The sequence below is a fragment of the Glycine max genome, chromosome 5 (assembly GCF_000004515.6).
Source record: "Glycine max cultivar Williams 82 chromosome 5, Glycine_max_v4.0, whole genome shotgun sequence".
Lineage (NCBI taxonomy): Eukaryota > Viridiplantae > Streptophyta > Magnoliopsida > Fabales > Fabaceae > Glycine > Glycine max.
Window position 1 is genome coordinate 19828068 of NC_038241.2, and position 13626 is coordinate 19841693.

Below are 13626 nucleotides of genomic sequence, written 5' to 3' on the forward strand. Positions count from 1 at the left end.
ACTTCAAAAACCTATTTTTATGGACGAGCTTGACTAGGCGAGTTGATTTTAGCCTTAGTTTCACTTTAGTTATTAGTCAATTCGATTAAGAATGAGAAATCCCAAAGAGAAAACGTCTGATTGATTTTTCGCTTTATTTTACTAAAAGACGTTATTTTTTATTATTATATTATTACTTTACCTCTTTTTGATTTCCAACGTGGTTACGGCACGACCGAATGGTCGGAATTCATTTTAACCAAAGTTAATGGATAATACAATTCAAACGATCGGTGGAAATTTATTTTATTTTTAGGTTAAGCGAGAAATGACTTAAATAAAATGGCTTAAGCACGTCAAAAGGGGGTATAAAAAGTAAATAAAACGAGAATAAAAATACATGAAACACAATGTGGACCACCACGGGTACATAGAATGAATCGAAAAGCTTGGTTTGAGGTACTTACCCGTTGAAGATCGAAGAACGATGAAGAACGAATGAAGAACGTCGAAGAACGGTCGAAACCTTCGCGAAATTCCTTACGGAAACGTTACGGAAACGTTTCGGAAGCGCCTCGGCTTAGATTTTCTTCACGGAAACAATTTTTCCAAGCAAATTCGAAAGAGAGAGAAGTGCCTAAGGGGCTGAACCCTTTTCTTCTTCACTTCCTCCCCTATTTATAGCAAAATAAGGGAGATGCTTGCCGCCCAGCTCGCCCAGGCGAGCAGGGTTGCTTCCTCCAGAAGCAACAGCCTTCTGGAGGAATCTTCTGGAGGGCCCAAGTGGGCCTGGTTGCTATTTTCACCCCCATTTTTACTAAGTACACCCCTTGCTTTTTTTGGTGATTCTTTTTTTCGTAAAGTTACGGAAACTTACGAATTTCGTAACGATACTTGTTTTCTTTCCGTAATGTTACGGAACCTTGTGGATTACATAATCATCCCCTTTTTGACTTACGAAATGTTACGAAACCTCACTAATTGTGCAACGATGCTTCTATTTGATTTCCGGTGTGTCACGGAACCTTACGGATTTGTGCATCAATATTTTCTTTTGTTTTCCGGCATGTCCCGGAATTTCACAAATTGCCTAATGATGGGTGCCAAGCACCTTACAAGGACCAAACAAAAGTCGCATGTCATCAAGCAAAGGTCCTCGGACGAAATTAGGGTATGACAGTTGCCCCTCTTTACTTGTCTTTTATTGGAGATAAAAGGAAAGTAAAGATAAGACACTAATTTCGTTCCTCTCGGTTGACGAGAGTCGCGGGTGACCATAAATTTTCCGCATGAAAATGACTCGTTGTTCCCGGGGGAACAAAAGGTGCAGAAGACGGTGTCAGTCTTTGCCTGCTATCAAGCGTTCTGTCTTACAGATAGCAAAAGAATGTTTATACGGATAACCACTCGGGTATTTCCGCCCGTCAGCGTGACTCAATAAGTCAGTATGACAGATCTTGTGAGTGCGGAAGATGATGTAAATCTCCGCGTGTCAACGGGCTTGTCGGCCGCGATTGACGAAGGGTGCAGAATGACCATAATTTGTCTCTGCGTGCCATCGGACACGACTGTGTCTGAATGGCAAAGGGGTGCGGAATGACCAAATTTTGTCTCCGCATGTCATCGGGCCCGCCGCCTCTAGATGACAAAAGGGTGCAGAATGACCATAATTTGTCTCTGCGTGCCATCGAACATGACTGTGTCTGAATGGCAAAGGGGTGCGGAATGACCAAATTTTGTCTCCACATGTCATCGGGCCCGCCGCCTCTGGATGACAAAAGAGTGCAGAATGACCATAATTTGTCTCTGTGTGCCATCGGACACGACTGTGTCGAATGGCAAAGGGGTGCGGAATGACCAAATTTTGTCTCCGCATGTCATCGGGCCCGCCGCCTCTGGATGACAAAAGGGTGCAGAATGACCATAATTTGTCTCTGCGTGTCAGCGGACACGACTGTGTCTGAATGGCAAAGGGGTGCGGAATGACCAAATTTTGTCTCCGCATGTCACATGACCTCAGGGTCAGTATGACAGATCTTGTGGGGCGGCCGACAAAAGCAAGGCTCTTGCTCCTACGTATCCTCTAATGAGGAACTCAGACCTACGTAGTTCTAGATAACTTGTGAGACTTGAAAAAGTCTCCACCGGAAGATGCTGACATCTCCGGAAAGGGCGGAGATGACCACATTGGCCTCTGCTCATCAATCACACTTGGGGTCACTGAATGACGAGGTGCAGATAACCATAAGGTGTCTCCGCGGGCTACCAGCTCTTGGGTCATGGTAACAAAAAGTGGTGTGGTCGACAAAAGCGAGGCTCTTGCTCCTACGTATCCTCCAATGAGGAACTCAGACCTACGTAGTTCTGGATAACTTGTGAGACTTGAAAAAGTCTCGGTGTTTTCTCCACTAAAATGCAAACATGCTTTAGCAAAGAGACAAATATTCCAACTGATTAGAGCAGCATATGCTTTTTTGAGTGAAAAACAATGTGTCTACCGGGGAAGGAGAGTCTGCTGATGAAACCCCCCCATAACCATAAATGAGATTTTGGATGTTAGCATTTCGTTTCTAAATGACCATTTAGAGGAAACACTGGGTTCGACAAAAATAGAAGAAAATCACTCAAAGTGTATCAATCTCGCGCAGGTAAGTGTTTCATCCTAATTCCGGACCATAGATATGTCATGACTTGACTTTGCAAATTATTTCCTATCAAATCAAAAATTACATGCGTGATCATGGATCAATAGGACTTCCCTTGGGAATGGGTTCTTTTGGTGGGTTTTTCGGCTTTTTTGTGTTTTTGGCCTTTTCCTTTTTTGTTGGCTTTTTCCTTTTCTGTTTTTGTTTAGTGCGGGGCGAAAAAGTCGCTAGCGCACAAGATTTTGGTTGGCAATTAAAGGGAGAAGACCATTTTAGGTCGTGGTTTCCTTTCCTTCTTTTTGTTCATTTGGTGACAATTCTGTATTGTTCAGATATTGTCCGGTCCAAAGACCTCTCTGCACATTTCTTCTGGTTTCTTTGACCAGTAGCTTTCTTCTTTTTTACTTTCTCCCATTCTTTTTTCTTTGACTTGGAATTTTCTTTCCTTTCTTTTCGCTTTCTCCCACTCTTTGATTGGGAATTTCCTTGCTTCCTTTTTTTCCTTTGATTGGAAATTTTCCTTCTCTCTTTTTTTCTTTCTTTGATTGGAAATTTCCTTTCCTTCTTTTTTGCTTCTGAGGGTAAGGATTGACATTCTCACCTTGGGTCAAGGTTTATGGTGAGTCAGGATTTTGGCTCAAGGCTTGTAGAATGGCTAGACATGATACATGTCAGGGTTTGGTTTGGTTCAAGGATAAAAAGGGATGCCCCACATTATTTCCATGACACAAATGCAAAGATGATGATTTGGAAATTTTATGCAAAACTGGTCATGCATGCACCTATGCGGACACTCAAGTGTCAAATTTTTATGGTCATGTGATGCTAGGGCTCAGGATTCATTTCCTCCATTTTAGTCAACCCAATGTTTCCAAAATATGTTCTTTTATCAATTTGTGCATTCATCCGAGTCCATTTTGGGCGTCCGGGGAAATTTCACAGCGTTCACCCTTCGGGTGTACACACACATTTTCCAAAAATAGCTATGATCAGCGGATTTTTTCAAAGAAAAGTTGGAAGTCATCTCTTTTCAAAAGCATGTTGGTTTTTCAGCTAGACAACTTATTTTCCTTTTCCCCATCTTTTTTCTTACTTGCTTTCTTTTTCCTTATTTGCTCTCTTTTTCTTATTTGCTCTCTTTTTCCTTTTTTTTATTTTTATTTTTATTTTTATCATGATTTTTGTTTGTTTTATTATATATTTTTTTGGACGATGTTCCTAAACGAAGAACTCTACACGGTTCCAGAATTTCAAACATCATTGGCAGTAATGATATATAAACACTAACGCAACAATCCAAACAAAAATGTATGCGCTGTACAAATGACAATCGAAACAACAAAAACAAACATTAGTCTCTCAAGTCAAAAAAATAACATAACATAAAAAATGATAAACGAAATACGAAAGAAAACATGAATCTGGGGATCTCCCAGTCATGTAGCTCCACTCCCTCCCAAGAAGTCAAGCAAATCGGCCATCTCCTCGTCCTCGTGGGCCTCTTCTCCATCGCCGGGAGCTTCTGGGGGCGCCTCTCCTGCTTGGGCCTCGGGCCAATCCCTGGGCCATGCGACCTCTGCCCTGAACTGGTCTGGAGTAGGGCATGAAAAAGAAGCGAAGCCCTGGCTCTACATGCTGAGGTTCATCTGGTATAAACAATCATGGGTCTGCACATGTGCCCGGTAGTTGGCTGCCTGCTGGCGAACCAAATGTCGTAAATACTGCTCCATGTCAAATGACCCAGCCGGGCCAGCCTGATGAGGTGGTGGTGGCGCGCCCGCGGCCTGTGGAGCATCCCCCTGAGCCTGTCTCTGGGTGCAGTACTTCTCAATAAAAGCCTGGGTGATGGGCGGCCGAATCACCTTGGTAGGTGCCACGGGGACTCCAAACGACTGGCAGAGTCCTGTGATCAGTGCGGGAAATCCCAGGGCCCTGTTGGACTTATCTGGGTCCAAAGGGTGCCTAGTAGGCGCCATACCTGCAAAAATATAGATGGCATCAGCGATCAACTGAGCCACATGGACGCTCATCCGTGTCAGGATGGCGTACACCAACTGACACTTCGGCAGGGGGAGGTCGGAATTATGATCGGTGGGCAGGATGTTGCTGAGCAGCAAAGTCATCCATATCTGAGTCAGGGTGGTCATGTTGGTGCACATGATCCGCACCCGTCTTCCGGCAGCAGTCCGGGCAAAATCCTGCCCCGGTATACATAGCAACTGGGCGATGGCCTCCTCATCGAACCCATCAGACCGGTTCCTCCTTTGGCCATACTCGCACTCCTGGTCCTCTTCCAGCACTAACGGATATCCCAGGAGCTGGCCGATAGCATCGGCATCAAACGGGATTCACTGACCCCTTACCCAGGACCTCATGTCACGCACGCCCTCCTCTGTTGGCCAAGCATTGGCATAAAATTCGAGGACTATTTCTGGATCGAACTTGGCCATGGGGGTAACTAGTGATGCCCACCGCCGGCGACCTATCTCCTCCTGGAAATCCGTATACTCGTCGTCCCTGAGCTGGACGCGTCGCTCCCGGAGAAATGACCATCCCTTGATGGCCTCGAAGCGCTGCTGGTGTACGGCGCTCCTAAAGCGGTGACTGTCATACTCATGAGCGAAACTAGTTCCTTCGGCCGCCTTATCCTTCCTGGACCTCTTTGAGGCAAGCTTCCTCGGGGCCATTTCCTGCGAAGGCAAACATTTGGAAAGTTAGTTTTACCAAGAAATGCTACTCTTAAAACAAAAATAGCGTACAGCCTCCACAAATATCAATGTAAATTTAGAGCAAACTCATGCACATACTTCCTTACGAGCATTCACTCGCACAAGATATTCTTCTAACTAAGAAAAATGCACCCATGCACAATCAAGGCACCTTCGTAACCTAGATTATTTATATGCACTTCCAAGGTGTATTTGCTACCTACATCACATGCACTTCCTTGGCTAAATTTACATACATGCATACTCAAAGCATCTTGGCTACCAACAATTGCTCACGTGCACATTCTGGTATTTCTAATACCTATGCATATACAAACTTTGTGATGGATCTTGGCTATCTACACAATAAGGTGCTACATTTTATGCTTTATTCAAGTGTTTTTACTACCTAAAGTCGCATGCAAATTCAAGTATATTTCCTTTTGCTGACTAAAATTGTATTCAAATTAAAAGGTATTTTTTGTAATGTATTTTCTTTACATAACATGCAACATATATATATTTTTTGTGAGACATTTTGACTGTAAAAAATTACATGTACATACATCCAAGTATTTTGCTACCACACCCAAAGTGTAAATTGCCAAAGGTATTTTGCTACCTATTCTAAACCTACACATTTATGATGAGCAAAATTCCTAAACATCTAGGCATAGGGAAATTATTGTAACGTGGCTCATAGCTGATTGCCGGCCAAAAAAGGTAACTTTACCCAATATGCACCCACTCTTGTGTTCTTTTGCATAAAAACTTTGGTTCCTAGGCCTAGGATATATGTGGGGCAATTACTCTAGCCTTTTCGGGAATGAATGCATGTCTCAAAAAAATAGAAAATATGTGCAAACCAAAATGCCCCATGGGTTGTTTCCCTACGAAAATCACGCGCTAATGCCATTGAGGCATTTCACCGAACACTTGGTGGGCGCGTGTTTAGGCATTAATAGCAAGAGAACGGGGACAATGTGGCATGTCCCATTGCTTCAAAATGCTTTATAGGCCTAGGGCCATCTCATACAAACCCCCAATTCAACCCAATCAAGCAAGAAAACAAACCAAAATTGCCCTGTCGCAACCTACCCTTCGGCGGGAGGGCGACGCGAGACTCGCGGGATGCGTGTTCCACGAAAGGAATACGCGCGGAGTCGCCACCAACGTTTATTTGAGGAAAACGTCGGAAAAACCGGAAAAGACGCGATCTACGAACTTTTAAGTGAAAGGTTCGGGAGTTGTATTTACGCACGGGGAAGGTATTAGCACCCCACACGTCCGTCCCAAGGGACGACAGCCTTTAATCGAATGTGCAAACATGACTTTGATTTTTATGTTCCCTTTTATGTTCTTATATCCTTTATACCCTTTTTATATTTTCTCTTTTTGTGGTCGACAAGGGTGTTTCCCTTTGCTCCTACGTATTCCTCAATTTGGGATGAGAAAATCAGACCTACGTAGTTCTTTTGGAACAAAGTGTTTGGTTAAGTTGTTTTTTTGTCTTTTTTGCAAAAATATGTTTTTATTGAACAAAAGGTCATTTAAGGTGTTGAACCATTAAACGGTCTTTTGATTTTGAAAGGGGAGAAACGTTAAGGCGTTGGACCATTAACGATCTCTTGTTTTTGAAAGGAGAGAAACGTTAAGGCATTGGACCATTAACGATCTCTTGTTTTTGAAAGGAGAGAAACGTTAAGGCATTGGACCATTAACGATCTCTTGTTTTTTTTGAAAGGAGAGAAACGTTAAGGCATTGGACCATTAACGATCTCTTGTTTTTGAAAGGAGAGAAACGTTAAGGCATTGGACCATTAACGATCTCTTGGGGTGGTCGACAAAAGCTGGGCTTTTGCTCCTACGTATCCTCAATGAGGAACTCAGACCTACGTAGTTCTTTCTTATCAAGTGATTCTTTTTTTTTTACTTAAGTGGTGATCATTTTAAGGCGTTGGACCTTAAAAATGATCCATTTTACTTAGTGAGAAAATGAAATGACAAACTTCAAAAGCCTATTTTTATGGACGAGCTTGACTAGGCGAATTGATTTTAGCCTTTAGTTTCACTTTAGTTATTAATCAATTCGATTAAGAATGAGAAATCCCAAAGAGAAAACGTCCGATTGATTTTCCGCTTTATTTTACTAAAAGATGTCTTTTTGACTATTATATTATTTTTTTACCTCTTTTTGATTTCCAACGTGGTTACGGCACGACCGAACGGTCGGAATTTATTTTAACCGAAGTTAATGGATAATACAATTCAAACGTTCGGTGGAAATTTATTTTGTTTTTAAGTTAAGCGAGAAATGACTTAAGTAAAATGGCTTAAGCACGTCAACAGGGGGTATAAAAAGTAAACAAAACGAGAACAAAAATGCACGAAACACAATGTGGACCACTACGGGTACATAGAATGAATCGAAAAGCTTGGTTCGAGGTACTTACCCGTTGAAGATCGAAGAACGATGAAGAACGAATGAAGAACGTCGAAGAACGGTTGAAACCTTCGCGAGATTCCTCACGGAAAACGTTACGGAAACGTTTCGGAAGCGCCTCGGCTTAGATTTTCTTCACGGAAACAATTTTTCCAAGCAAATTCGAAAGAGAGAGAAGTGCCTAAGGGGCTGAACCCCTTCCTTCTTGCCTTCCTCCCCTATTTATAGCAAAATAGGGGAGGTGGTTGCCGCCCAGCTCGCCCAGGCGAGCTCAGCTCGCCCAGGCGAGCAGGGTTGCTTCCTCCAGAAGCAACCGCCTTCTGGAGGAATCTTCTGGAGGGCCCAAATGGGCCTGGCTGCTATTTGCACCCCCATTTTTACTAAGTACACCCCCCTCTGCTGTTTTTTGGTGATTCTTTTTTCGTAAAGTTACGGAAACTTACGAATTTCGTAACGATACTTGTTTTCTTTCCGTAATGTTACGGAACCTTGCGGATTACATAATCATCCCCTTTTTGACTTACGGAATGTTACGGAACCTCACTTAATTATGCAACGATGCTTCCATTTGATTTCCGGTGTGTCACGGAAACTTACGGATTGTGCATCAATATTTTTTTGGTTTTTCGGCATGTCCTGGAATTTCACAAATTGCCTAATGATGGGTGCCAAGCACCTCACGAGGACCAAAGAATGGTCGCACGTCATCGAGCAAAGGTCCCCGGACGAAATTAGGGTATGACATGCCCCACATATTTGAGCACATTCCCACAATTTAGAGCACCAAAAGGAGATCAAAATACACCAATGAAAAGCTAGAAAGCTTAAGGATGGAACACTTACTTGTTGGTGATGAATAAAAGCGCAAAACGGAATCGAAGAATGCGAAAAATAGAGATCCTAGGGCTGCAAACTCGTAAATTCAGTGGGTATGGCTTTTGAAGGGGGGGAAAAGAAGTTTTTGAATGCAAAAACGTCCCCCCTTTCGTCACTTTTATAATTTGGTGCAGGGGTTGCTCGCCCAGGCGAGCTCAGCTTGCCCAGGCGAGCTAACCTGCACTTTTTTTTTTTGAGAGGAACATTAACCATGTCCCCTCCTTCCTTATGGGTTAGCGTTTTGCCTAACTTGAACTTACTTAAGTTAGAATTAGGAGTTGATTACTTATTTTTTTTAAAACAAACAAATAGTAAAAGAAAACTGCGAATACAAAGGATACGGGGCTGCCTTGCAGCGACGTTCTCTGCTTGTTTAGCGCAGAGAAGGGGTGACGATCAGTCGGTCGTGACCCCATCCCCAGTTGCATCCGTTCCTAAGTACCTGCGAGTAATAAACAACCAGGTATGGCCAATTCTGACCGCGTCGTTGTCTTACCTTGGTTGGTTTCTGCTGTTCATGTTTTGTCCCCACCCCAGAAGGTAGCTCAAGATGATCCTGCCCCTGTTTTACCACAACAATATGCATGTGTATGCGTATGCATGAATGTTTTCAAATGCAGCAAATTTTAGTGAAAGTTGGTTTAGGTTCAATTTTAATTAAGCGCTTGGGGCATCCCATGAACTGAGCGGAAGGGCTCAGGTGATCACAAATTAACGCAAGGTTTGAAACCAACGTGAGGACTAAAGCCTCGAATCCACGTTCCTTTCTTTGAAAGATTGTAACGAGAGATACAGTAGACGGGGAATCCCTGGGGGAAATCCAGAAAACACGTAAAGATAAAGGACATGCAGCGACATCCTTAATTGCCCCAGATTCTAAGCATAATATCGCTTGACGACATCAGAATTCACAGGCGAAGGTAGCTCTTCGCCATCCATGTTGGTAAGCACCAGGGCTCCTCCGGAAAAAGCCCTCTTCACAACAAAAGGCCCTTCGTAGTTTGGGGCTCATTTTCCTCGATTGTCCTTGACAGCATGGGACATTTTCTTTAGCACAAGGTCTCCCTCATGGAACTTGCGCAAGCGCACCTTCTTGTCGAATGCACTCTTCATTCTTTGCTGGTACAAACGCCCATGACTCATGGCCGTTTAGCGCTTACCCTCAATGAGGTTGAGCTGGTCATAGCGCGCTTGAGCCCACTCTGATTCCTTTAATCCGGATTCTGCCAAGATCCTTAATGACGGGACTTCTACCTCAAACGGTAACACAGCCTCCATCCCATATACCAATGAGAACGGCGTTGCCCCAGTTGACGTTCGTACTGAAGTTCGGTAACCGTGTAACGCGAATGGGAGCATCTCGTACCAATCTCTGTATGACACGGTCATCTTTTGGATAATCTTTTTGATATTCTTATTGGCCGCTTCCACGGCTCCATTCATCTTTGGCCGGTAGGGTGTGGAATTGTGATGCTGGATTTTAAACTCCTCGCACATTTCCCCCATCATCTTGTTATTCAGGTTGGTGCCGTTGTCCGTGATAATCTTCCTTGGCAAACCATATCGGCAGATGATCTCTTTCTTAATGAACCTGACCACCACACCCCTCGTGACATTGGTATAGGAGGCCGCCTCGATCCACTTGGTAAAATAATCTATCGCTACGAGGATGAAGCGATGACCATTCGAGGCCTTGGGCTCAATGGCCCCGATGACATCTATTCCCCACATGGAAAAAGGCCAAGGGGCGGACATGACATTCAGAGGATGTGGTGGAGCATTGACATTATCTGCGAACGCTTGACATTTGTGGCATTTCCTCACATGGACACAACAATCACTTTCCATGGTAAGCCAGTAATAACCTGCTCTTAGGATCTTCCTGGCCATAGCATGCCCGTTGGCGTGCGTTCCAAACGAGCCCTCATGGACTTCCTCGATCATGTGATTTGCCTCCCTGGCATCCACACACCGCAGGAGTGTCATGTCGTGATTTCTCTTATACAGTATACTTCCACTCATGAAGAAATCGGCTGTCAACCTTCTCAATGTCCTCTTATCATTGTCGGCAATCTCTGGCGGGTATTCTTTGCTTACGACATATCGCTTGATGTCGAAATACCAAGGCTTTCCGTCCCGTTCCTCTTCTACTTGGCAACAATGCGCAGGTTTGCCACGACACCAAAATTCAATGTAGGGTAGATCCCCGTGCGGCGTTAGCTGGAACATAGACGCCAAAGTAGCAAGCGCATCAGCCATTTGATTTTCCTCGCGGGGAACATGATGGAAAGAGATCTCATCAAAGGTCTTAGCCAATTCCTTGATATAGGCTTTGTAGGGTATCAGCTTGGGATCTCTAGTTTCCCATTCCCCTCTCAGCTGATGGATTACCAACGCTGAGTCGCCGTATACCTTGAGTAGTTTGACATTGGAGTCAATTGCTGCCTGGACGGCTAGGGCACATGCTTCATATTCGGCCATGTTGTTGGTGCAGTCGAATCCTAGCCTGGCTGTGAAAGGTACACATTGATTGTCCGGAGAGACCAATACTGCCCCAACGCCATGGCCTAGAATGTTTGACGCTCCGTCAAACCATACGGCCCATTTGTCCCGATCTTCGTCCAATTTTTCCTCAAACAAGGCCATGATGTCCTCATCCGGGAATTCAGGATGCATGGGCTGATAGTCGTTAAGAGGCTGTTGAGCCAAATAATCTGCTAAGGCGCTTCCTTTTATCGCCTTTTGGGTGACGTAGACTATGTCAAACTCGGATAGCAGGACTTGCCACCGGGCGATTCGTCCCGTGAGAGCTGGCTTTTCAAAGATGTACTTAACCGGGTCCATCTTGGATATCAACCAGGTAGTATGGCTCCGCATGTACTGCCTTAGGCGATGGGATGCCCATACTAAAGCACAACACGTTCTTTCGAGCAAGGAGTAGTTCATTTCACAGGTCGTGAACTTCTTACTTAGGTAGTAAACAACGCGCTCTTTCTTTCCGGATTCGTCATGTTGCCCCAACATACACCCCATTGACTCGTCTAAGATTGTCATGTACAAGATGAGAGGCCTTCCAGGTACTGGTGGCATAAGCACGGGAGGATTCATAAGGCACTTCTTGATCCTTCCAAAAGCTTCTTGGCAATCCTCATTCCAGCGATCAGTTTGGTTTTTGCGTAAGAGTTTGAACAACGGCTCACAAATGGCGGTGAGCTGCGATATGAATCTGGCAATATAATTCAAGCGTCCCAGGAAGCCCCGGACTTGCCTCTCAGTACGGGGTTCTGGCATCTCAAGGATGGCCTTCACCTTTTCGGGGTCTACCTCTATTCCTTTCTGGCTCACGATGAAACCAAGCAATTTCCCTGATTTGACCCCAAAGGTACACTTGGCGGGGTTCAACCTTAATTGATATTTCTTAAGCCTTTCGAACAACTTCCGCAGGTTGACAAGGTGTTCTTCCTCGGATTTAGATTTAGCAATTATGTCGTCCACGTAGACCTCGATCTCTTGATGCATCATATCATGGAACAAATCTACCATGGCCCGTTGATAAGTTGCCCCGGCATTCTTGAGTCCAAAGGACATCACCTTGTAACAGAACGTCCCCCACAGGGTGACGAAGGTAGTCTTTTCCATATCCTCTGGCGCCATCTTTATCTGATTGTAGCTGGAGAAACCGTCCATGAAGGAAAATAAAGCGAAATTGGTCGTGTTATCCACGAGGATATCGATGTGTGGCAAAGGAAAATTGTCCTTGGAATGGCCCGATTCAGGTCCCGATAATCCACACACATTCGTACTTTCCCATCTTTCTTAGGGACTGGTACAATGTTGGCAACCCATTCTGGATACCGAGCGACGGCCAGAAAACCAGCGTCAAATTGCTTCTTCACTTCTTCTTTTATCTTCAAGAATGTTTCGGGCTTCATCCTTCTCAGTTTCTGCTTTACCGAGGAACACTCGGGATTTAGAGGTAATCGGTGTTGTACAATGTCAGAACTCAAACTGGGCATATCTTGGTATGACCAAGCAAAGATGTCTTGGTAGTCTTTTAGCAGGATTATTAATTCTTCACGGATAGGTGCGGTAATACCTGTGCCTATCTTTACTTCCCTTTTTCCACTGCCAATTCCCAAGTCTACTAGTTCTGTTTCTTCTTGATGAGGCCCCATTTCTTGGTCCTCATGGGCGACCATCCTTTCTAATTCTGGGGGAAGTCCCACATCCTCGTTCCCTTCATCTTCCGTTTGATTCGTTTCTTGCTCGAAGTTGATAAGCGGGTCCCAGGTATTAGTACCTTCGGGGGACTCGTCATCGGATCTGCCGTTTCAGAAATAAAGAAGTAAACATGCAAATGAATGAGAATGGGTAGAGACGTAGGAACAGATGAAGAAAGATCCTTGTATTATAAATTCAAAAACAAAAGACACAAAGCCTTAACAAAAGGAAAAACTCTAAAGCCTAGGCCCAACTATAGAGCTTTTAAAACCGTAAAGGTTTACATTATGCTCGTTGCGTAAATGCCGGGGCGTTCCTCCACTCGCCAATTTCCCAGGTGGAAATCAGGAGGGCATGGTCGTACCAAATCCAATGTACTTGGAACATCATCCTCGTATACCGCGACCACTTGACCTTCGTCTCCCAGACCCGCGCTTATAAAGCTTCTACTTATGTGGCAGGGCGGGCTTCCTTCACTTTCTTGTCTCAACCGCGAGCTTTGACCACCGCTCTTTCTTCCCGCGATGCTTCTCTTTATATCCGCCTGAGTGGGTTTATAGCCTAAACCATATTTCCCACGATTTCCTTTGGCATTTATCAGGCTAGTTATGTCGCTGTTGTCTTTGCCTAAACCCATTCCGGGTTCGTAACCGTTCCCCAACATAACTCGGGCCATCATTACTGCTGCATCGGACAGGCAAGCTTGCCCAGAGAAGGAGTCCACGGAGGAAATGCTTACCACCTCCAAAGACTG